The 21,546-nt window shown below is 42.0% G+C and overlaps 1 protein-coding gene and 1 long non-coding RNA gene across 6 annotated transcripts in view; one reads left to right on the top strand and one right to left on the bottom strand.

The window, feature by feature from the left end:
- FAM168A (family with sequence similarity 168 member A) overlaps positions 1–21,546 on the bottom strand; it is a 240,514-nt gene that overhangs the window by 194,958 nt on the left and 24,010 nt on the right. The window contains exon 1 of one of the 5 annotated variants that reach the window (XM_032358343.1): positions 3,377–3,604. The exons of 1 other annotated variant lie outside the window; for it this stretch is intronic. The gene's annotated coding sequence lies outside the window, so the exon portion shown is untranslated. Of the gene's footprint in view, positions 1–3,376; positions 3,605–21,546 lie in introns of those variants that run through there. 3 more of the 5 variants (XM_032358342.1, XM_032358345.1, XM_032358346.1) reach the window with 3 other exon arrangements.
- Positions 210–20,498, top strand: LOC116598911. The gene is made up of 3 exons (XR_004289195.1): positions 210–453; positions 9,255–9,258; positions 20,488–20,498. It is a non-coding gene; the product is annotated as an uncharacterized LOC116598911 (long non-coding RNA).

Genomic DNA, 21,546 nt, shown 5'->3' with positions numbered 1-21,546 from the left:
ATTAGTTATGCCTCACTTCTCTCACTATATTTAAATCATCTCTCTCCCAACAATGAAAACTCCTTGACAACTGTTTTTTGTTCATTTTCATCTCCCCTGACATTTAGCAGGTAATAAGTAAATAAACACTGAACAAATAGTTCATATATATAAGGTTTTCAGGTCATAAGGTTATTTTAGGGCATAAACTGAGTTGTTTCCCTTGACAGCCTTGCAAAGTATAGAAGTTTTTGTTTTTACTATTTCAACCATATTTAAGTGTACAATTCAGGAGAAGTAGGTACATTCACAATGTTGTGCAACCATTACCACTAAGTATGAAAGGTTTTTAATGACTTCAGTGAAATGACTTAGCTATCAAGTAGTGGAATGGGAAATTTGAACTCAGGACTCTCCACCTCTAAATTCACAGGCCATTCATTACCAAGGAACCTGTCTACCAGTACCTCCTCTGTTCTCTCCTTACCAGAACATCAGAAGAATCAAACAAACATTTTATATACATTTCCACTGTACAGGTGCCCACAGCTGTGAAGGAAGAAAAAATCCACTAAGACATTTCTCCTAAGCGATTAGTTTTCATTTTGAGCTTTCAAAAGCCAGAGCTTTAATATAAATATCTCACCTCTAGCTCAAGCCTGCAGATCCACAAAAGCAATGTCTGGACCCCAGAGTAAAGTTATGAGAAATACTTGCATTAGTTAGATTACACTCTCATCAAATTACAGGTAACTGCTCAAACCTGGTCTTTATTATAATAAAGCTTCCTTATAATAAACATTTCAATTCCAAGGATAAGGCCAACCTTCCATCATTCTGCCTATTCTGGAACTACAAAAAAAAAAAAAAATCCTAAATTTTGGGCATTTTTATGTGCTCCACTGTCAAACCAAAGAAAATGGCTTGTTTACAAGCTGAACTCTGAAGCCTGAACAAAAACAGAATCATTTGATCCTGTTGATGCCAGTTTTATCCTCTTTACATCCCTCCCCACGTTTTCTCAGTCTGAGCTCTAATCAACAGCCACTTCATGTTTAACATATCATAGTTAATGCAATTAAGTGCAGAAAATTGGTTCCCTAAAGCTGTTTCCCCCAGTCACACCCCTTTACCTTCCAGCATCACCAATAGGTCATAAGAATAAACATATCATGAAGCTTTAAAGAAAATTGCTGATGAATAGATGGAGACATTGTTGCTGCAGTTAATGCAATGTGCCTATATCAATACCAACCCTTAAAAAATAAAATAAAAATGATTCTACATGCTTTATTTATCCACATCTGACAGAATTCTGACCACCTGAATTCCTTTAGAAGAAAATTCGATCTATAGAAATATAGTCCAATTATTTTAAATCTTATCGAGTAATGCCAAAAGAGAATCAAATGAAAAACTCCATCAATACCAAACCATTTCACCAATGAATATTTATGACAGTTCCATATTTCCTGTCTTCTCTATGTTTACATAAAGCAGTGGTGCCAAGATTCATCTCAGGATTATTAGCCTGCAATACAATGATGGGCCTAATTGCCTTGCAAACCAGGACACCAATAAATGGAGTCTTCAGACAATCAATTTTAAGGTGGGGGGGAGGCCTAAGCTCTTTCTACATACGTGCACATTGCCTGACTAGAAAATAAATTCAGCCTCATATTTTTCAGTGTCATTCATGGGTTCTCCAGCAAAGAATGCTCCCTTAAATACCTCAAGCTCATCAAATTTATTTAATTCCAAATTCCAGGACTAATTTTTAAATGCACCAAAGGGACCGCAGAAAAGAGAAGGCAGAGACATCCTACAGAAAGATTATCTATCACGTTCCAGTTTTATCTTCTCCACCTTTAGTTCAAGAGTAGGTTTTTTTCCCCAAACTTTCTTTTTATAATAAATGAATAGAAAACACCCTCCCCTGCTTAATTCTGCTTTAACTGAAGCCCCTCTTAACTTTACCCTTAGGGTTGATTTACTAATAATATTAATACAAATGAAACAAAAAGACTGAAATAACAGCTTAAGACGTTCTCTAGGAAAGAGTCTTTAATGCACCTTCTCTGTCCCTTGCAAAGTCCCCTCTGATTACTGTTCCTCCCCTAACCACAGCCTCCAAAGCTGTCCATTTAAGTCCAACCCCTGACCCCCTGTTTCTCTTGGAGGACATCAGAATCCTTCCTCTCTAGAATCATCCAGTGCACCTCTTCCCAGCCCTGCTCACTGCCCCACTCCATCCTCCCTGCTCCATCCATACCTGCAACTCAAGGTTTCTCACTCGTTAAATAGCCTCTTTGCCACCTTACTATCAGCAACCACCTCTGCAGTTCTATGAGTTCATCTCAGGCACTGCTTCTCCAAAACTCCCTCTGCCACCTCGGCCAAGGGACATTTTCTTTAAGATACCATCCCCCAACCTTGTTCACCACCTGCCACTATTCTTTCAGTGAGTATAGCCCAGCAGCGTCTTCTGAGCCCTCTGCCTCAAGCCTGCACCCAAGGAACCACCATGCCTTTTCCAGTCGTTCTAAAATCACCCTAAATCCCATCTCCTGTACCCATCTCCAATTTCAATCTCTGCCTGACCATTTTGGGCCTAACTTCTAATTTACCCCCCTCCTGCCAGCTCACCATCACACTCCTCTCACCGAAAGTCCCACCCCCACCAGCTCCTATTCCAACCTCCATGAGCATTCCCCAGAAAAACCCTAAATTCTACTCCTCTGTTCTCCTAACCCACGTTATTCCATAAGTCTCCACAAATCCCACCACCCAGAGATGGCAAACGCCCACTTCCAGCTCAGGTCTCAACCGGTACCAAGCCCCTTACTCCCAGCTCTACCACCTCCATCAGTCTGCCCTAAGTCCACCCCAAATTCCACTCTCATGAATTAACACCCCTCCCCCAGGGTCCTATCCAAACCTGCAATCCCACTGTGTATTGAAATCATCCCCCTACCCTGCACCCCGGCTGGATCCCAAGCTGTCAACTGCTCCAAGCCAACCCCAAATCCATCACCCTCATTCAGTCCCCTCCCCCATTAAAAGCCATCCCACTCCACTCTCATCATCCATCTCGCCCAAAACCATCCCAAATTCCACCCCCACCTCCCAATCTCACGCTCCTGTCCCAGATCGGGTCAATCGCTATTAAAAGTCCCCTTCCCTTGTCGCCCCCCCCAACCTGCTTGGGTCCCACCCTCACCCCACCCCCAGCCCCGCGCCAGGGCAAGTCTCCCCTGCCAACCCGCCGTTCCATCGCAGCCTCAACCCCCTTCCCCCAACCCGCGCGGGGTCTCAGCAGCCCCCACTCTCATTCTCCATAAGTACCGGCCCAGGCTCCAGGAGAGCGGACCGGGGGAGGGGGGGGCGGTCTCCTCACCGGCTAGCCGCTGCAGGCGAAGACGACGGCGGAGGCGGCGATGCCCTTGTCTTCTCTGGAGGCTACAGTGGCGACGCTCTCGCTCCCTCGCCCGAGTCCAGTAAGGTGGCGGATGGCGCGCAGGGAACGGGAGCCTCCTCCTCAGACTCGGCTCTGAATCCTCTGCAGTAGCCGACGAAGAGCCCGACGGGTGGGGGGAGGGGCGCTCGGCTGCGGGCGAGGGAGAGGGAGGAGGAGGCGGAGGGAGGGGGCGGGGGACCGCTAAGAAGGGCGGGGAAGGAGGAGCCTGCGCGGCGCCGCGACACGTCCCACAGCCTCAGCGCGCCGGGACCACAATTCCCAGCATGCCATGCTCCGGCCCGCGCGTGGCCTGCGCGGCCTGTGCTGGCGCCGCGCGCCTTATACCGAGGGGCCGAACCCTTCCTAGTTGCGGACAATGAAGTAAAATCCACCATCCGCTGGCGGCTTTTGTCGGCTCAGAGACCACTTGTGAGGAAAGTTAAGTGCCCTCTTCTCCAAGTAGCAATGTTTGCAGGGTCACCAACCTCTTTACGCTCGAACATACATCCCCGGCTTCGTCCCTGCTGGACTACATTTCCCAGCATGCCCCACAGTCTCCCGCCCTTCTTCCCGACCCTTCTCAAAACGCGGTACTACAGTTCCCAGGGGGTGTGGTGCCTGCGAAATGCTGGGAGATGCAGTTCTCAGTTCTTCCTCCATGTTAAGAAAAAGAAGTGAAAGAGAAGAAAAAGGGTGGGAATATGCCAACCCACTGAGAAGAGGCCTAGATGGGATAGATCACCTGAGTCTGTATTCTCTTCGCCATCCCCGTTGCCACTGTCACACCAGAACTAATGCAGCAGCTTCTTCCTGGTCTCCCTGCAATTCAGAGGACAGTTTGGCAACTGAAATCCAAATGTGAAAAGAAGATTTGACCCTGCTCCATTACTTTCCAATTTTTACCTTAAAAAGAGAATGAAACATTTTAGGAAAGATGAATGCACAAGGTCGTTATATGGGATTGCTGATTACAGGGGTAATGTAAATGTCCGTCAATAAGGGCTAGTTAAATTATATATACAAACAATGCAGTAGTAAGCAGCTATTCAAAATAATGGTATAGATCTATTTATTGACACGAAAAGCTATTCACAATTTATTCTTGAGGGAAACAAATTGATTACAAAACGTTTAAAATGGTATAATTTATGTGATGTGTGAGAGCATTCTATAAGCATAGAGGGATTTTAGGAAAGAGGTTCCTCAAAATATCATTAGTGATTATCTTGAAGGAAAGGGTGTCAGATTTCAAATAATTTTCATTATCTTACTGCCTGAATTGTTTAAAAAGATCACATAGTTTAAGTTATAAGACTATTTTCAAAAAATGTAATTTCCAAATCCAGCAACCATACTTTGCTGCCTAAAAAGCTTATCATGGGTTCCTATTGCCCTCAGTGGTGCTTCAGGATGAGACCTGTCTGGTTTTTCTGTGAGCTCAACAGTTCCACTATTAAAACAAATAATGGTGGTAACTTAAAATTTATAAAAGACCATTAAATCAGTACAAAGAATGTTCTCTATTTTCATTGTCTATTCTCAAAATTTTCCTCCTTCTGGTCTTTCCACAGCCATTTCCTCCTTTTCTCTTCATTCTTGAAACTCAAGCCAAAGTCCTACCTTCCCTAGAACATATTTTAGGCACATTGATCTTCCTTGTATCTGAAATCTTATAGCACTGGTTTTAATCTGTTGGCCAAATATCTCTGTGGAGATGGGGAATGAGGAGGGAGGAACAGAGTTATTGTAAAGGGTCTGCAAAGCTCTACTTAAACAAAACATTGTCTATAGACTGAATAAGTAAGTCTTTTTTTTTAATTTTTTATTTTTTATAAACATATATTTTTATCCCCAGGGGTACAGGTCTGTGAATCACCAGGTTTACACACTTCACAGCACTCACCAAAGCACATACCCTCCCCAATGTCCATAATCCCACCCCCTTCTCCCAAACCCCCTCCCCCCAGCAACCCTCAGTTTGTTTTGTGAGATTAAGAGTCACTTATGGTTTGTCTCCCTCCCAATTCCATCTTGATTCATTGATTCTTCTTCTACCCACTTAAGCCCCCATGTTGCATCACCACTTCCTCATATCAGGGAGATCATATGATAGTTGTCTTTCTCTGCTTGACTTATTTCGCTAAGCATGATACGCTCTAGTTCCATCCATGTTGTCGCAAATGGCAAGATTTCATTTCTTTTGATGGCTGCATAGTATTCCATTGTGTATATATACCACATCTTCTTGATCCATTCATCTGTTGATGGACATCTAGGTTCTTTCCATAGTTTGGCTATTGTGGACATTGCTGCTATAAACATTCGGGTGCACGTGCCCCTTTGGATCACTACGTTTGTATCTTTAGGGTAAATACCCAGGAGTGCAATTGCTGGGTCATAGGGCAGTTCTATTTTCAACATTTTGAGGAACCTCCATGCTGTTTTCCAGAGTGGCTGCACCAGCTTGCAATAAGTAAGTCTTATACTTAAAAACATAATTTGCCGCCTTCTGTGTCCAGCTCTCCTAACATAATGGAATATGGCATCAGACGATCTCTGATGTAGCATAAATCCTGTATCCAATTACAGTATTTTTAGATTTTATAAGTCATTATTCCTTGATGTTCTGAAGACCAAAACATTCAAGCTTCACTAGCCAGCCCACTGGAGAACAGCAGGCCTACCTGAGAAAGGCCAGCTTTCCTATATCAGAGGTTAATGCGGTCCACAGCCCTGCCGCAGCCAATCTCTTCAGCTTCACTCCACCTACTCTACTCTAGTTACACTCCTATTCCTTATGACTCCCTTTCCCCAAGTATATCAGGCACTGTCATTTTCAAACTGCCTATCTCATTTTTCAACCTATTAGCCCAGCCTTAAAATACCAGTCCACCCACACCCCCCAAAAAAATCCTAGCCCCTCTGCTCCCTTTTCTGAGAATGAGAAAAGTACCTATGATATGTTGACTATGTGACCAGCAAGTCCCTTCCTCTCTCTAAGTGTTGCGTTGGCCACACCCTCTTCTCTCTTTACTCCCTCTCCTCCTTTTTCCCACTTCTCCTACTGGCACAAAATGGGGACTAGGTGAAGATCAGAATTAGAAGGGATCTAATCTGGCGAGCAAGTAAAGCATTATTAGAGTTAGGGGCCTAGGTATGAGGAAGTTTACCAGACTAGGAATCTGGGAATCAGATGATAAATCAGACCTTGCTATGAACATGCTGGGTGACCTTTAGTAAGTCTCTTAACTTTTCTGAATCTCGGTGTTTACATCTGTAAATTGGAAGGAATGATTCCTGCCCTGTCACCTCAAAAGTTTATTAGGAGAATCGAATAAAGCAATGAGTTTAAAAGTGCTTTGAAGACTGTAAAGTGGCATTTATAGTCCAAACCCTTCATCTAATTGGAGGATTCTGTCTCCAAAACCCTACCAAGTGTTGGCAGGTAAACTATTTACTCAGAATTATACCATTATTAATGAAATTATTAAAGTATTTCAGGAATCAACTCTTAAGTCAATTTTAGCCCTTGATAAACTTTCCATATAGCAAAAACAATTTCTGATTTTTCTGAATTTTTTTCTTTATTGAATTTTCATCAAGATATATTTTTTCTATTAATTTTATAAGAAAGGTTAGATTCATCAATTATTTTTTATCTTTATCGATTTTTACTGATTATTCCTTCAGCTATTTTGAAGTTTCTAGTCAGTATTTCCACCAATTCCACCTTTTCCTGGAAGAGATTTGAAAGACTGTCATTTTTATTTTGTGTCGATTATTTCCACCAAGTGGAATTTCCCCTGGGGTCAACTTTGCAATGTTTAATATTACCAACGAAGATGGGATCATTCAGTTTGCTTTTCCATCCATAATAAATTTTTACCACATGTAGTTTTAGCCATTTTCAGTTTTATTTTGTGCTCATTATTTCTACCACATCTATTTTTTTTTTCCTCTGCAACCCAACCCAAACAAACTCAGGAACAAAATGACAGTGTCAAAACGCTAACCTTTGCCTATTACTATCTGATTAACTGGGATTGTGAGATGGTTTTGTATCAGCTATGTTAATGAGTCTGTTTGAGCTCTCTTTTTCTCTCAGAGCATCTCTTTAAGAGCATTGACACATGTGTGAGCTGGACTATTACTTTAAGAATTGCTTTAGGGTTGCCTGGGTGGCTCAGTTGATTAAGCAGCCCACTCCTGATTTTGGCTCAGGCCATGATCTCAGGGTCCTGGGACCAAGCCCCATGTTGGGATCCATGCTCAGCAGGGAATCTTAATCAGGATTCTCTCTCTCCCTCTGCCCCTCTCCCTGCTTGCTCCCTCTCTCTCTCTTTCAAATAAATAAATCTTTTTAAGATTTTATTTTATTTATTTGTCAGAGGGAGAGAGAGAGAGAGAGACAGAGCACAAGCAGGTGGAGAGGCAGGCAGAGGGAGAAGCAGGCTCCCGGCTGAAGCAGGAGCCCGATGTGGGACTCCATCGCAGGACCCTGGGATCATGACCTGAGCCAAAGGCAGATGCCTAACAGACTGAGCCACACAGTCGTCCCTAAAATAAATAAATCTTAAAAAACAAACAAACAGATAAAAATAATTGCTTTAAAATTGCAGGAAAGAGCTGCCTGGGTACCTCAGTTGTTAAGCGTTTGCCTTTGGCTCAGGTCATGATCCCAGGGTCCTGGGATGGAGCCCCATGTCAGGCTCCCTGCTTAGTGCGAAGTCTGCTTTCCCTCTCCCATTCCCCCTGCTTGTGTTCCTGCTCTCTCTCTCTCTCTCTCACTGTCAAATAAGTAAATAAAATCTTAAAAAAAAAAAAAAAGAGTTGCAGGAAAAATGGACATTAGAGACCATGTTAGGAAAACCAATCTTTAATGAGGCAGGTACTGTGCTGGCATCTAAGATCCATTATCTCATTTAGTCCTTCAGCCTAAATTTCCTTCACATGCCCACTTTCTAGTAGAGAAAATTGAGACTCAGAGAGACAGAAAAAGAAGTCAAATTAGGATCAGAAACCTGGTCCTGGTTTAACACTCAGCACAATTTGAATGTTTATAAGTTCCAAAGTTATGTAACTGAATTTTTAACTTTTGCAATCATCTTAATGGAAAATTAAATGATTTTTTAGTTTAGCTAAGACAAATGAGAGAAATACAGGACTATAAACAAAGCATCCACAAAGAGCTTCTGTAAATTAAAAATAGAATTACTGTACAATCCAGTAATTCCACTGCTGGGTACTTTCTCAAAGAAAATAAAAACACTGATTCAAAAAGATATATGCACCCCTATGTTTATTGCAGTATTATTTATAATAACCAAAATATGGAAGCAGCTCAAGTGTCATTGATAAATGTCATTCATTGATAAATGAATGGATGAAGAAGATGTGGTATATATATACAATGGAATAGTACTCACCCATAAAAAAGAATGAAATCTTGCCATTTGCAGCAACACGGATGGATCTAAACAGTATAAAGCTCAGTGAAATACGTCCGCCGGAGAAAGATAAACACCAAAGGATTTCACTTGTATGTGGAATTTACGAAACAAAACAAACAAACAAAACAGGATTTTAACTCTGGAGAACAAATTGATGGCTACCAGAGGGGAGGTGGGAGGGGATAGATGAAACAGGTGAAGGTAATTAAGAGCACACTTACAGTGATGAGCACAGAGCAATACAAAGAATCGTTGAATGAATACATGGTACACCTGAAATTAATAGATACTGTATGTTAATTATACTGGAAATTAAAGGTTTTAAATATATATTAACAAGAGATTTTTATAACAGCAAATGTGACAAGGAGTGTGAAAATGGTGTGTAAATGACCAAATCCTGGGCAAGTGGAAGTTACTGCCATTTGTGATGCAGGCTGTTATATGAACCTGTTATGCGCTTTGTCAGAGTGCTAGAGAATGAGTAACATAATAACATTCAATACATGGGTGTCGAATGACCATCCTAATATGTAATTCTAACAACCAATAGAGGAATAAGATTACAGCCTGCCCATCTATTCTTTAAGACCCAAGTCAGACTTCAAGAAGTCTCTCCTGACCCCTGGGCTAGGTTAGAAGCCTACTGGGCTCCCATAGACTGCTCACACTATATGTTCACTGTCTGTTTACCATTCTCAAGGACAAAGACCAAGGTGGTCTGCTTCTCTGTGGCCCACCTAAATCAGTTCGGCCTTGGGTTTCTACAAGTGTAAGGCTTTCATAAATAGTGATTGAATGAATGAATACATCACTCAGTTAGAGGCACCTGGCTGGCTCAATTGGTAGAGCCTGCGACTCAGGATCTCAGGATTATGAGTTTGAACCCGACACTCAGTGTAGAGATCACTTAAAAATAAAATCTTAGGGGCACCTGTGTGGCTCAGTGGGTTAAAGCCTCTGCCTTTGGCTCAGGTCATGATCTCAGGGTCCTGGGATAGAGCCCCACATTGGGCTCTCTACTCAGCAGGGAGCATGCTTCCCCCTCTCTCTCTGCCTGCCTCTCTGCCTACTTGTGATCTCTCTCTGTCAAATAAATAAATAAAATCTTTTTAAAAAAATTAAGGCAAAGGTAAATCATAAATAAGTCTGCACAAACCAATTACAGCTCCCGAAACTTCCGTGAAGCAGCAGGCAGTTGAAGAAAAGAGCCTTGACATTCTGGGTCCAAATCCTAACTCAACCAGGACTGGAGGTGAAATCACTTCCCCTCCTACACCCATTTTCTTTCTTTTTTTTTTTTTTTTAAGATTTTATTTACTTACTTACAGACAGAGATCACAAGTAGGCAGAGAGTTGGAGGGGGGAGCCCGATATGGGGCTCTATCCCAGGACCCTGAAATCATGACCTGAGCCAAAGGCAGAGGCTTTAACCCACTGAGCCACCCAGGTGCCCCTACACCTGTTTTCTTATCCATAAAATGGCTGACCTTGCACAACCTCCCCTCGCCCCAGGGCAGGTAAAAGAATTAAGGTACCAGATGTTTTGCAGGTTCTGAAAAGCTGAAGTGAGGGTTGTTATTGACAAAGACCAGAAGAGAATTAGCAGGAAAGTTTATGTTTAGGATAATTTTTTACATAAAGTCGCTTAAGTTCATAAACTTAAAAAAACAAAAAAGCATTCCAATTATAGTGAGTTAAACTGTGTCTCCCAAAAAGATAATCCAGTTTTAACCCTCGTACCAGACTCTTGATTTCAACTCAGGTCATGATCTCAGGGTCGTGAGATCAAGCCCCATGCTGGGCTCTTCAATCAGCGGGGAATCTGTTTGAGATTCTCTCTCCTTCCCTCTCCCTCTCCTGCCCTTTCTGCCTTCTCTAAAATAATAAATAAATAAATCTTGAAAGAACAAGAAGGTAGAATCTTGGCTGTTAAAAATCTTAGGATGATGGGGTGCCTGGGTGGCTCAGTGGGTTAAAGCCTCTGTCTTCGGCTAGGGTTGTGATCCTGGGGTCCTGGGATGGAGCCCCGCGTCTGGCTCTCTGCTCAGCGGGGAGCCTGCTTCCTCCTCTCTTTCTCTCTGCCTGCCTCTCTGCCTAATAAATAAATAAAATCTTAAAAAAAAAAAAAGGGAAAGCCTAATATTTAAAAAAAAAATTAAAAATCTTAGGATGAGATGAGATCCATCCTGGATTTAGCGGGGCCCTAAATCTGCTGAGCAGAGCTGTCTTTGTGAGAGAAAAGAGGTTTGAGACACAGAGACACTGAATGGGAAGGCCATGTGAAGATAAAGGCAGAGAGGGGCACCTGGGCGGCTCAGTGGGTCAAAGCCTCTGCCTTCAGCTCCAGTCATGGTCCCAGGGTCCTAGGATCGAGCCCCGTATTGGGCTCTCTGCTCAGCAGGGAGCCTGCTCCCCCCGCCCCAGCCTCTCTGCCTACCTGTGATCTCTGTCTGTCAAATAAATAAATAAAATCTTAAAAAAAAAAAGAAAGAAAGAAAGAAAGGAGAAAAGAAAGGCAGAGATTAGTCACACAGCCCCAAGCTAAGAAACACCTAGGACCACCGGCAGCCACTAAAAGAAGGGAGGCAGGGACATACCATGGCTGGCTTTGAAGATGAGGAAGGGGGCCATGAGCCCAGCAACTCCCATGGGCTAAGCAAAGGTAAGAAAAAGAAAAAAAAAAAAAAAAAAAAAAAAAAAGGAGGCAGAGAAGGATTCTCCCTCAGCCTCCCAGAGGAACCAACCTTGCTAACACCCTGATTTCAGACATCTGGCCTCTCAAATCTGAAAGAATAAATTTCTGTTGTTTGAAACCACCAGCTTGCAGTAATTTGTTAAGGTAGTCCTAGGAGACCAATATAGCAGTGAAGCTGGAAAGCCAAGTAATCAAGTAATTAGCAAATATTTTGAGACACACCCCCAATAGATTCAGAAGATTATATATATTGGGAAATATTAGTTCCACTTAATTTGTCCATTCTAACAGCAGCTATGAAAAATTTGTGTTAATGTCCATTGTCTTCGAACCTGTTTCCTTTCTCTTTTTAATTCTTAGTTCTTGACATGTCTCCTGGGATGGCCCATACTTCAAAAGAGTAGGAAGAATTCTGGAGTCATACAAAGTGCACAGACAAAGGAGACCAGATCTGGGTTCATATCCTAGCTCAGTCACTTACAGGCTACAACACTGGGAAAATCATTTGTCCTCTTTGAAACTTCATGTCTTCCACTGTAGGATGTGACTAATATCATCTCCTTTATAGGGTGAAATGAGTTAATTCATGGAACATGCAGTGCCTGACCTAGGAATTTCATAATTGCCTTGTCCGGAGGGCAATAGAGATCTTTTCTTTCTTTTTATTTGGGTGATGTTTTGATGGTGGGGGAAGGTAAAAGAAGGAGCTCCCAATTTGCATTTCAACTAGAAGGTGGGAAAGCTTTCCAGAAAGAGAGGAAGAACAAAAGTACTGTTATTCCCAGAAAAGCTGAATTTCCTCTGGGTGGGTGGGGCCATGGACCCCCATGGAAGAAGATGGACAGTGTTGTATACTTAGTCATTATTCACTGAGCATAAGGTACTGACTCCTACTTTAAAGTATTGACCCCAGAACTTTGCTCACAGTCTAGGGGAACAGTTACATCTCAGTGTGATCAGTGCTATAGTGGGAGAAAGAAGGGGGCTGTGGGAACCTAGAGGGAAAGCCTAACCCAGGCCAAGAGGTCAAGTAGAAGCCCAGGATTACCACCTACAAATTATCCTCAAGACATTATAAGCTCCAGGAGGTTCCAGGATTTTTATCTAGTTTACAGCTATGTCCCCAGCACAGCAACAGGGCCAGACATGAAGTAATCATTCAGGAATATTTGTCACATGAATGAATATAAATTCATCGCACAGGACTTTAGCCCCTACAAAGCCCTTCCAACTGTTCACCCACACACACAGGTATAATCTCATATTCATTCATTCATTCATTCATTCATCAGGCTTTTCCTGAGTACCCACTATTTGCCAGACATGATATCAGATTCTGTGTGCCAAACAGACAAGATTTCATAAAATTCAAGGTTTAAGAGAACAAAAGACGTTCCTTATGTAATCTCCATGACCTCTCTACCCTGGCCTAGCTCCCCTGTGCCCTGTGTTGATGTTCCCGTAGCTCAGCCACAGGCTCCAGGAAAGCACCAGATTCCATTCAGAAGAGGAGAGATGGGTCCTCTCCCCCGCCCCGTGCTGTCCACAGTCACGGTTCTCATACCTGGAGCCTCAGCAAGACCCTTGTCCAGCTTCTGACTCTATAAAGGATCACAAGCAAAGCAAATCTCCTTGCATTGCCAAAGATATAAGGATGCTCCACAAAGGAACTCCTGCAATGGCTGCTGGGGGTTTGGATGGAACGGCGGCCAAGAGAGGGGTCACCAGCCCTGCAATTATGAAGTCCCACTCTGGACTGAGGTCCTTTTGGAAAGTTTACCAAAGCAGAACTCTCGAATTATACTGTGAAGGATGAAGACAGCAGAGAGTGAAGGAGCATGTTGGGGGCAGAGGAAGCCTCCCCTGAGCTCAGGAAAACTTGAGTCAGGGGTTCCCAACCTTTTTTGTGCCTTGGACCCTTTAGGCAGGCTGGTGAAGCCTATGAAGCCCCTCTCAAAATAATGATTTTAAGTGCATAACTTAAACACGAGAAAAGGAAACGATTTACACTGAAATACAGTTATCAAGATATTTTTAAATCTCATCAGTAATACATATATTCATTAACAAATTAAATAATAAGATCTCACTGCCTGTCTAATAATTGCACAATTTCCAAGTGGTGATGAACAAACACAAACAGTATTTCAAGATGTTTTGCAACAACTGTAATGTGATGGGGAACATCTGTGATTTCTGTTGATGATGAAGTCATGGGTACTGCTATTTCTGTGGTTTGTTACCTATATTCAATGCGGAAAGAAAAACTAATTTCTATAATGATTAATGAATATAAAAGGTAGTTCTCCCAGGTAGTTCATTTGGTTAAGTGTCTAACTCTTGATCTTGGCTCAGGTCTTGATCTCAGCTGGGGTCTTGATCTCAGGGTTGTGAGTTTGAGCCCCACATTGGACTCTACACAAGGTGTGAAGCTTACTTTAAAAAAAAATTTAGGGGCGCCTGGGTGGCTCAGTGGTTTAAGCTGCTGCCTTCGGCTCAGGTCATGATCTCAGGGTGCTGGGATCAAGTCCCGCATCGGGCTCATTGCTCAGCGGGGAGCCTGCTTCCCTCTGTCTCTCTCTGTCTGCCTCTCCATCTACTTGTGATTTCTCTCTGTCAAATAAATAAATAAATAAAATCTTTAAAAAAAAAAAATTTAACTCTTCCATCCAAGATCATCATCCACTGGCCTCTCAGGCCCCAGGTTAAGAACCTCTGTCCCAAGTAACTGGACTAGAATGTAGAGTATGTAGGAAGTGATGACAAAGACTGGGGACTTGTGTTTGTGACAGGAATTCTTTTTTTAAGATTTTATTTATTTACTTGACAGGACCACAAGTAGGCAGAGAGGCAGGCAGAGGGAAAGAGGAGAAAGCAGGCTCCCTGCTGAGCAGAGCGCCTGATGGAAGGCTTGATCCCAGAAACCTGGGATCATGACCTGAGCTGAAGGCAGAGGCCTAACCCACTGAGCCCCCCAGGTACCCCTGTGATAGGAATTTTTATTGGAGTGTGGGGTTGAAAAGGTAATGGGATGCAGCTGGCAGAGACTGACAAGCCAGAGAAAATTGAGTTCCAATCTTCCTCCCCATCTCCATTCCCAGAGGTTGTGTGATCTTGGGCAAGTCATTTCATTTTTCTGCAAATTGTGGATATCCATACACAGGGATGTTATAAGAGTCTCATGTAAATTTCTCTTTAGTCCTACAACTCTGTATAGAGACAAGGATTTTGCATTTTGTTTTGTTTTGTTTACAACTGTATTGTTTTGGTTCCTTATGAAGGAAAAAATCTCTAGAAAGGTTGGCAGGAGGCACTCATGGGTAGCAAGGATGGATATAGCAAAGTGGACAAGATCAAACAGAAGAGAAGTTGTTTCAGGATGGAGTAATATTGGCACTTCTCATAGAATACACTTTAGGTAAGCAAATCAGAAGAGAGAGATCAGGACTGAGGCAGGAAATCCTGTGGGGTGGGGGGGCGGTGGGGGGGAAGCCTAGAAGTCAGGATACCCACAAAGGCTGAGGCTCTGTCCAAATACCTATGACATGCCAAGTTATTAATGAAATGAAAAACATGGAAATGTTCTGAGAGAAGAATACCAACCACCGGTGTACCCACTAGTCCATCCCATTGTGGTCTTAAGGGGCGTTCCTCTTTTCCCTAATTTTAGAAAGTCTTCATATATTGTGGACAATCACCCTTTGACAGTCAAAACTAATTTCGAAGAAGAGAAATTTGTGCTCCTCCACCTAATGCATCCCTCCCAGCTCTCACATTTTCTTCTAGGCATTTTGTTTTCTCCCAAACTGTTCTTGAGATACTTAATCCTAATCTAAAAGAATTAACAGAAAAAGAAATTTGTCTCCTTCTCACCCAAGAAGGCTTGGGAGGCTATTTTCTGGAAAGGCCATGAAGGAGCCAATGCCTTTGAGGGTAGCGAAAGAGAAGAGCTTGCCAGAGCTAGGAAGGTCTGGAGCTTGGATGTATGTGTGGCCTACTCTCTAGAGGTGGAGGAGGAACAGCATATGGTAGACTGAGGTACCCATTAAGCATGGGAGGGGCTCATGAAATATTTTTCTCCTCAAAAGATTGGATCCTTTGCAAGGGAAGGACCCCATGTAATTTAGGTTCTGAATTGGACTTTATTTAATTTGAAATGAATAAATATGTCATTTTTTACTTCCCTAACTTTGTGAAGTAAGATTCATACCCACTATATAATCAACAGAAAAAATAAAAATGGCAACATCTAAATTGCACACAGTAAAATTACTCCCTGACTAAAAATTGATGAAAAAATCAAGTAAGTCTTCTTGACAAAATGTAAATCTGCAAAACTCATCCCAGGAAAAGTAACTTCATAGAATATAGAAATAATGACCACAATAGATAACTTACAATGGCAGGAGTTATAATTATTAAACTGGATATGGATTTTTTTAAATTGACTGATAACACAAGTCATCATTATGCAATTTATACAGAAAATTATTTTTCAGATGAAGATAATTATAGCTCAGTTTAAGAGAAAATGAAAAGGTTGGAAATAGATTTAATAGCTGTGTAGAAAAATCAAAGGTATTGAACTGACTTAATGGGATTTGTCCTGGGAAATATTTTCTCAGTGAAAAGTAATCAATATAATTTCATCAAAAATCTGTATTCATGGGGCACCTGGGTAGCTCAGACAATTAACCTCTGGTTATGATCCCAGGGTCAAGGGATAGAGCCCTGCATCAGGCTCCCTGCTCAGTGGGGAGCCTGCTTCTACCTCTCCCTCTGCCTGCTTCTCCACTAGCTTGTGCTCATGCTCTCTCTCTTTCTGTCAAATAAATAAGCAAGTAAGTAAATAAATAAATAAATAAAATCTTGACCAAAAAATCTGTATTCATAAATACAAGACAAAAGCATCCATAGGTGCAGGCCACCTGGCTGGCTCAGTTGGTAGAGCATGTGACTCTTGATCTCCAGATTGTGAGTTTGAGCCCCCCGTTGGATGTAAAGATTACTTAAAAATAAAAATCTTTAGGGGCTCCTGGCCCTCCTGGGTGGTTCAGTCAGTTAAGAGGCCAACTCTTGATTTCAGTTCAGGTCATGATCTTGGGGTTGTGGGATCGAGCCCCCTTACAGCTCTGCAGGTAAGGGGGGAGTCTGCTTGGGATTCTCTTTCTCTCCCTTTTCCTCAGCACTTCCCCACCATGCGCTCTGTTTCTCTCCTTCTCTCTCTCTAAAATAAGTAAATTATGGGTGCCTGAGTGGACCCATTGGTTAAGCATTCAGCTCAGGTCGTGATCCCAGGATCTTGGGATCAAGTCCCACGTTGGGCTCCCTGCTCAATGGGGAGCCTGTTTCTCCCTCTCCCTGTGTACTCCCAACCATTTGTGTTCTCTGTTTCATTCTCTATCTCAAAGAAATAAATAAAATCCTTTTAACGAATAAGTGGATAGGGGTGCCTGGGTGGCTCAGTGGGTTAAAGCCTCTGCCTTCAGCTCAAGTCATGATCTCAGGGTCCTGGGATTGAGCCCCGCATTGGGCTCTCTCCTCAAGTAGGGAGCCTACTTCCTCCTCTCTCTCTCTGCCTGCCTCTCTGCCTACTTGTGATCTCTGTCAAATAAGTAAATAAAAATCTTAAAAAAAAAAATAAGTGGATAAATCTTTTTTAAATATAGCAAAATAAAATAAGTATCCTTAAAATTAAAAAAAATTAAGGATTTTTTAAAATCCTTAGGGTCAAAGCAGAGCCAAATATCTTTACCTCTCTACTGAAGCTCCTAGAGAGAAAAAAGACATGGACACAGTGGCCAAGACTTTGCTGACCTGTATTTTATATCAGGAAGATTTCCCTGATTCTTCCACCAATTTTTTTTATCAATAAAAAATTTCCCATGTGCATTTCACTGCTGTTTTATTTTTTGTTGATTATGTAGTGGCCAGTGCCCCTGTAGTATAGGACCCTGCCTTGGGGCCCCACTACTTAACATTCTTTTTGTCCATCCATTGCTCATCTGTCCACTCAACAATTACCCACCAACCAAACATTTACTCTGTGCCAGGACCCAGCAGAAGAATTAAGCCAAGCCCCTGACCTCAAATAATTATAATTTTAATTATTTTTTTTCTTATTCTACACTCCTTTTTGTTATTTTACAAGGGACAGCACAATGTTGAATAGAAGGGGTGGTAGTGGGCACACTTTTCTCATTTCCATCTCAGGAGGAAAGGCTTTTATATTTCATCAGTAAGTATGATGTTGGATGTAGGATTTTTTTGTGCGTGTCCTTTATCAGATGAAGGAAGTTCCTTTCTGTTCTTAGTTTGAAAAGTTTTTATCATAAATGGGTGGTGACTTTTATAAATTTTTCTACGTCTCTTGAGACGATCCTATGGTTTTCCTAACTTTATTCTGTTAAAGTGGAGAGTTCTATTGATTAATTTTCAAATGTCAAATCAACTTTATATCCTTGGAGTTAACACAACTTGGTTGTGTAGTATTATCTTACTTTTAGATCTTTGGGTTTGGTTTGCTGATATTTTGTTTAGAACTTTGCATCTTTGTTTGGCCTCTAATTTCCCTTCCTTATAATGCCCTTGTTAGGTTTTTGTGTCTAGGTAATGTTGATCACATAAAATAAGTTGAGAAGCATTCCTACTTTTTCTATTCTCTGGAAGCACCTGGACCTGGAGTTTTCTTCGTAAGAAGATTTTTATAAATAAAAAATTCAATTTCTTTAATAGAAATAGGACTACTCGGTTTTCCTATTTCTTCCTGTGTCAGTTTTGGTGGGTTGTGCTTTTCTAGTTATCTGTTCACGTCATTCAAATTTCAAGTTTGTTGGGATATAGTTATTTACAATATCCTCTCACTGTCTTTTTGATTCATATGGGATCTGTAGTCATGGCATTCTTCATTTCTAAAGTGATAATTGTGTCTCCTCTTTTTGTCCTTCATCTGTCTAGCCAAAAGTTTTTCAATTTTAGTAGTTTTATCAGAGAATTAACTTTTGGTTCTTTGATACCTCTCTTTCATACCTTCATTTTCTTTTTCTTTTTTTTTATAAGATTTTATTTATTTATTTGACAGAGAGAGACAGTAAGAGAGGGAATTAAAGGGGGGGGTGGAGAGGGAGAGGGAGAAGGAGGCTTACAATTGAGCAGGGAGCCCCATGCGGGGCTCGATCCCAGGACCCTGGGATCATGATCTGAGCCAAAGGCAGATGCCAAATGACTGAGCCACCCAGGTGCCCCCTTTTTCTTTTCTTTTTTTTTTTTTTAAGACTTTACTTATTTATTTGAGAGAGAGAGAGAGAGCACAAGTAGGGACAGAGACACAGAGAGAGAAGGAGACTCCCCACTGAGCAAGGAGCCTAATGCAGGGCTCCATCCCAGGACCCTGGGATCATGACCTGAGCCAAAGGCAGACACTTAATCAGCTGAGCCACCCAGGTGCCCCCATATCTTCATTTTCTATTTTATTAACCTATCCTGTCAATGTTATTATTTTCTTCCTTTTAGTTCATTTGTATTTAATTTCTGAATGTTTTTCCTAACTACTTGAGGTAGATATTTAGATAGTTTATGTTCAGCCATTTTTTGGGAAATATATTCATTTAAAGCCACAAATTTCACTCTAAACATGGCTTTAGCTACATTCTACAAGTTTTAACATATTATACTTTCATTGCCATTTGAATCAAATATTTTCTACCTTCTATTGTGATTTCTTTTCTGACCTTTAGATTATTTACTAGTGTGCTATTCAATTTCCAAATATTTTTAAATTTTCTAGTTTTCTTTTTGATTTTGATGATTAGTGTAATCCAACTGTGGTCATTGAACATAGTCTATACAATTTTAGCCTTTTGAAATTTGGTTAGACTTACATTATGGCTGAGCATATCAATAAATATTCAATGTGCACTTGAAAAGAATATGTATTCTATAGTTATTGGATCCAGTGTTCTTCTTTTAAAATATTTTATTTATTTATTTGACAGAGAGAGATCACAAGTAGGCAGAGAGGCAGGCAAAGAGAGAGAGGAGGAAGCAGCTCCCGCTGAGCAGAGAGCCTGATGTGGGGCTCGATCCCAGGACCCTGGGATCATGACCTTAGCCGAAGGAAGAGGTTTTAACCCACTGAGACACCCTGGGACCCAGGATCCAGTGTTCTATTATGTCAATCAGGTCAAAATTCTGAAGCATGTTATTCAAATCTCCTGTGTCTTTATTGATGTTTTTATTTCTATCAGTTACTGAGAGAGCTATATTAAAATAGCTCAGCTTAATGGATTTGTCTATTTCTTCTTGAGAAAAAGGCCTTGCCTTAGAGGTTCACACAGTCAGAAATGAGGGCTGACACACAGCTCTAGAATAACTGTGGGTATGTGTTTAGACATTCTAGCAGAGAGAAACCCAGGGAACACTCAATGTTTTGGTCATTCTGAACTCCTAAAATGTTCCCTGAATACAGATTTCATTTTTCCCTACAAGAACTCGGTCTAAACCACGTGTCACAAACTCAAATGCTGACATTTGAAAGGGAGAGGGACAATATAAAGTGAGAAGAGAACTGTAGATTCCTTAACGTGTGCAATAGTTTAGGAAATGGGCTGAAACAACCCCTCAGCTGCAAACACTGGTCACCTTTCATGAATAAGGAAGGATGATTCAGAGGACAGAACCAAGACCCACAGAGAAGTATTCCGAAGTCTGATCTAAATCATAGAACTGCTTGATTTCAGAATTGCTACGGACAGTGGCTCCTGTGTGCCTGTTTCCTCCCTATGTGAGGAGGAGGGTCCACAGCAGTTACCATGGGCCTGCCTGTGTGTTGGATAGGTAGAGAACAGATAACTTGTTGTCTCTCATTTGCAGTGTTTGGATAAAGCAGTACTGCACCTGGTGAGGACAGCTAAGGAACTCCTTCCAAGAAGCCCTGTTTTCATCAGAACTTGATTAAAGTGACAAAATTCAGGATTTCAGGTTGATGCCCTGATAGGATGAGACTTTTAGGGCCTTAGGGGAAGGTCAGAGTATTTTGCATGTAGGAGAGACACAAATCATTGGGGTCAAAAAGGTAGATTATGGGGGTGTCTCCATGGCTTAGTCGGTTGGCATCTGCCTTCGGCTCAGGTCCTGATCCCAGGGTCCTGGGATGGAGCCCACATCAAGCTCCCTTCTTAGTGGGGAGCCTGCCTCTCCTTCTCCCTCTCCCCGTTCATGCTCTCTCTCTCATGCTCAAGCTTTCTCTTAAATAAATAAATAAAATATTAAAAAAAAAAAAAGGCAGATTATGTTATCCAGCCTCCAAGATGGCCTCCATGATTCTTACCTTCTTTTTCTTTTTTAAGATTTTATTTATTTATTTGACAGAGAGACACACAGCGAGAGGGGAAACAAGCAGGGGGAGTGGGACAAGGAAAAGCCGGCTTCCTGCCAAGTAGGGAGTCCGATGTGGAGCTCATTCCCAGGACCCTGGGATCATGACCCGAGCCAAAGGCAGACGCTTAACCACTGAGCCACTCAGGAGTCCCATGATTCTAACCTCCTGGTATTCACACCCTGGACAGAGGGTGACTTCTGAGACTGTGTAATAAAAACCATTGTGGCTTCTGCCTCACTCTTTCTTGGATCACTTGCTCTGGCAAAAGCTGGCTACCATGTCATGAGAACAGAACCACATTATGAAGAACTGAGACCTCCTGTCAACAATGAAGTTTCCTGTCGAGACTTTGGATGACCACAGCCCTGGCTCATGTCTTGACTATAACTTCATGAGAACCTTGAGTAAGAACCATCTAGTTAGGCCATTTCCAAATCCTTGACCACAGATAATATGTGAGACAATAAATGTCTATTGTGGGCACCTTGGTGGCTCAGTGGGTTAAGCTTCTGCCTTCGGCTCAGGTCCTGGGATCGAGTCCCACATTGGGCTCTCTGCTCAGCAGGGAGCCTGCTTCCATCTC

Source organism: Mustela erminea, chromosome 9 (genome assembly GCF_009829155.1).
Source record: "Mustela erminea isolate mMusErm1 chromosome 9, mMusErm1.Pri, whole genome shotgun sequence".
Taxonomy (NCBI): domain Eukaryota; kingdom Metazoa; phylum Chordata; class Mammalia; order Carnivora; family Mustelidae; genus Mustela; species Mustela erminea.
This window is presented reverse-complemented; position numbering and strand designations above follow the sequence as displayed.